At 41.4% G+C, this 4500-nt stretch overlaps 1 non-coding gene across 1 annotated transcript; it reads right to left on the bottom strand.

The window, feature by feature from the left end:
* Positions 1 to 588: 588 nt before the first annotated feature.
* Positions 589 to 695, bottom strand: LOC121210446 (small nucleolar RNA R71). The gene has a single exon (XR_005905563.1). It is a non-coding gene; the product is annotated as a small nucleolar RNA R71 (small nucleolar RNA).
* Positions 696 to 4500: the final 3805 nt, after the last annotated feature.

The raw sequence follows: 4500 nt of genomic DNA, 5'->3' as shown, positions 1-4500 counted from the left end.
AGGTTTTTTATAGTGTATGACTAGAAGATACCGGTCAGGACCATTACTGTTTGATAGTGAGATCGATCGCACAGTTCGCAGAAACTGAAGAGGAATAAGGCAAAGCTTAAGATACACAAAGGAAGAGCAAGAGGACGATATTCACACCACAACTGAGGAGATGGCTGAAAACCAGGAAAAGCCGCTACCTCCTGCGATTACTGCTAATCAGAATCTTGCTCCGCGTACTATGTGTGATTATGCTAAACCTTCTTTAACAGGAACTGAATCGAGCATAGTTAGGCCTGCTGTTGCTACAAATAATTTTGAACTGAAACCTAACACCATTCAAATGATCCAATAGTTTGTTTAGTTTGATGGTTTGCAGGACGAGGACCCAAACGCTCATTTGGCGAATTTCTTAGAGTTTTGCGACACTTTTAAAATCAATGGCATTTCTAATAATGTCATTCGCCTTCGGTTATTCCCTTTTTCATTGAGGAGCAAAGCTAAACAGTGGTTGAACTCGTTACCACGAGGGTCAACCACTACTTGGGAACAAATGACCGAAAATTTTTATTAAAACATTTTCCACCAGCTAAAATAGCCAAATTACGTAATGATATCTCTTCTTTTGTGCAGATGGATTTAGAAACACTTCATGATGCATGGGAGAGATACAAGGACCTTTTAAGAAGATGCCCTCACCATGGGTTACCACTCTGGCTACAGGTTCAAACGTTTCACAATGGCATGAATCCTTCGACTAGATAGATGATTGACGCAGCTACTGGAGGAACTATCAATAATAAGACACCTGAAGATGCTTATGAATTTATAGAAGAGATGTCACTGAATAATTATCAATGGCAAGTCATGAGAACAAAACCAATAAAAATAGCCGGCGTATTTAACGTCGATTCGGTCACCATGCTCTCTAATCAGGTAGAACTTTTGAATAGAAAACTTGACGATTTTCTTGGTTCTTCATAGGTTCAACTAATAATGCAGTGCGAAGCAAGAGGAGGTGGATCAAGCAATTCAGAATACCCACCCTATGGCCACAACATAGAGAACGAGCAGCTAAATTACATGGGTAATAATCTTCTATCTCAAAATAGTCCTTATAGTAACACTTACAATGTAGGTTGGAGGAACCACCCAAATTTTTTATGGGGAGGCCAAAGAAATCAGAGACCACCACCACCTCCAGGTTTCCAACAACCACCCTACCAACAGGAGAAAAAATCGAACCTTGAAGAGATGCTAACAAAATTCATCTCGGTGTCAGAAACTCATTTTTAGATTACTGAGACAACACTTAAGAATCAACAAGTGTCGATCCAAGGGCTCAAAACTCAGATAGGACAGCTCACCAAATAAATATATGAACGACCACAATGTAGCCTGCCGAGTAACACTGAATCTAACCCAAGGGAACAACTCAACACAATTACCATTCAAGAAAAGGAAGGGTTAGTTGCACCTGAACCAGAACCGAGGCAAGAGACTGTGGCAAGTACAGGTAAAGGTGAGGTGGACCACAATTACCAAAAATAGGTAAGTAAAGAGTACAAACCACATGTACCATACCCAAATGCGACAAGGAAAGACCACTCAGACGATCAATTCGGTAAATTCTTTAAACTTTTAAAGAAATTACATATTAACTTACTGTTTATTGAAGCTCTTTCGCAGATGCCAAACGCAGTCAAATTCTTAAAGGAGATTTTAACAAATAAACGGAAGTTAGATAAGGCGTCGCATGTGGAACTAAATGCGGTTTGCTCAGCCATACTACAGAATAAGCTGGCCAACAAATTAAAAGATCCAGGAAGTTTTACGATTCCTTGTTTAATTGGTAGCTTAAATGTTAATAATGCTTTGGCTGATTTAGGGGCAGTATCAATGTCATGCCTTATAAAATGTTTAAACAACTAGGTCTTAGGAAACCCAAACAAACTAGGATGAGTATTCAATTAGCTGATAAAACAAACAGATATCCTAAGGGTATTATTGAAGATGTACTCGTTAAAATTGACAAATTTATATTCCCAGTTGATTTCATTGTTCTAGACATAGAGGAGGATAGTAATGTTCCTTTAGTTTTAGGGAGGCCCTTTTTATCAACTACTAGAAAATAATTGATGTTAGCACAGGTGAACTCACACTTCATGTGGGAGACAAAACAATCACCCTTTAAGCTCGTAATTCGAGTAACACATCGAAAATTGAAGGTGATTGTATAAATCATACTATTAAAACTCATCATGGGGTGAAACCTTCCTGGCAGGACACACGTTCAAAGAACACACCTGAACCATGTTCAAATAATGACAAAGGACTATGAAGAACGAAGGCTACAAATTCAGGAACTAGATGAATGGGGGACACATAAATCGATGACACACGAGAAACCAAAACCACGTCATGACGAGCTCAATATCTCACCAAATCAACTTAAGGTTGGAGACAAAGTACTGCTAGATGCAGCAGACCCTCATATTACCACTTCTAAACCTAACGGAGCAATACCTCTTACGGTACTCAGTATTTTCCCATATGGTACAGTCGAGGTAATTCATCCCAAATTTAGCACTTTTAAGGTAAACAGTACTCGTCTTAAACCTTATGTTGATAAAATTGACAGCAGGGATGAGGAGTGTAAACTCCTCACACCACCATGACCATGCAACAGAAAGGTAAGTCGAGCTTAGACTATAAATAAGTGCTTTCCGGGAGGCAACCCAAGCACTAACGATGTTAACTTCTTTAAAATTTTTAGTTTTTGACATCTAATCACTAATTGAGTCGTTGAAACATAGGTTTTCTAATCCACACGGCCGGGCACATGGGCGTGCCTTAGGTTGTGCTCACACCACAATAGGAGACACGGTCGTGTGAAAATAGGGTAAATTTTTCCTTAACACGGGATACGATAAGTTGCCATCATGGCAATGGGTGAGTCTGTCAAACCAACACGGGTGTGCGACATGCCCGTGTCGATAGCCCGTGGTTAAAATTGAGAATTTAGCAAGGGCGTGTGACATGCCTGAGCCAATCAACCGTGCTCAAGACTAATAAAATACTACGGGCGTGGACATCCATACACAGGCATGAGAGAAGCGAAAAAAGTAGAACACAGTCGTGTGACAAGGCCATGTGCACCCACACGCCCAAAGAACACGGGCGTGGGCCGAATGCCAAACGCGCCCAAATTTAAAAATTGTGAAACACACGAGAAAAAATTAGGGCATATGGGTGTGCCCCACGGTCGTGTGCCCTAAAATCTATATATATACCCCTCACTATTCATCTCCCTCTTCCCCAAAATCCCTAACCCTAGCCACTGCAACTTTACACGCCCTACCTGCCACGTTTGTGCACCGACCATAGCCCCACTTTTAAGGACCCAAAGCTCCTCCATCTTGCGTTTGTTCATTTTTTCCCTCTATTCTCTTCATTCTTTTACTTATTTCATGATATTTTGTTTTATTTTGAGTAAATAATCATGGTTGTAATGATAGAATACTTATGCTCTTTGTTAAGAAATTTTTCATCTTAGTCAATACATTTTGCTACATTCATCCATTTTTCTTGTTTCCATAAATTTCATGCTTACCCACACAATATTTCATACTCATCAAACCCACATGCATCCATTCACTAGATATTTCCGTTAGCATTACTCTCGTAGTCCTATTCATAATAATGACTTGGTATATCTATTTTGGTTGTTTTAGTATATTTTTCATCTAGTATGTGAGCCCCATGAAATATTCTTATTTAGTTTTAACACGCGTACATTCTTGGGGAATATTTAAATTCAACTTTTCATTGCATGTATACAATGTCAACCTCACGTGGTAAGAAGACCGCTGTCCCCACCTCGAAGAAGATGAAAGGAGCAGCGTCATCCTCGGGTCCTACCGCGGAGATTAGGCACCTGTTCCTCCAGTTTCCCTTGGGACCCCAAGAGGAACTATTTTAGATATTAAGGGCCCAACCCTTAGGTGTGGGCCGTTGCATTGGCTAAGCCGCACTTGAACAAATTCAAATGGTTGGCACGGTCGAGCCCTCCTAATGACTGACCCGTGGGGGCTCTTCTTTGAGATCATCGAGCCGACGTACCTCGAGCTCACAATGGAACTCTTCTCGACCTTCCATCTTCAACTCGTCATGACAAATTTCGACGATCCTGGAATGGTCTAGTTCTGCCTTGGTGGTCTAGTACGCCAGTTGAGAGTACCAGAGTTTGGAATTACACTAGGGCTGTACACGGGGGAGTTCATGGACGACAATGAACTTGACACCCTCTATCGCCACATCCACTACTCTCCCTCAAAGTGTTAGAAGGACCTCGTCCCTACCTCAACCATCTATGATCCTAGCCGCTCTAAGGTATCAGCACTCGCCCCATCCCTGCGATACCTACATGCCATCTTGGCCTTCACTCTGACAAGACGGCGAGAGAGCACTGACGTCGTCAACACTCCCTACGCCTATTTCCTGTGGAGCATG

The sequence above is a fragment of the Gossypium hirsutum genome, chromosome A11 (assembly GCF_007990345.1).
Source record: "Gossypium hirsutum isolate 1008001.06 chromosome A11, Gossypium_hirsutum_v2.1, whole genome shotgun sequence".
Classification (NCBI taxonomy): domain Eukaryota; kingdom Viridiplantae; phylum Streptophyta; class Magnoliopsida; order Malvales; family Malvaceae; genus Gossypium; species Gossypium hirsutum.
This window is presented reverse-complemented; position numbering and strand designations above follow the sequence as displayed.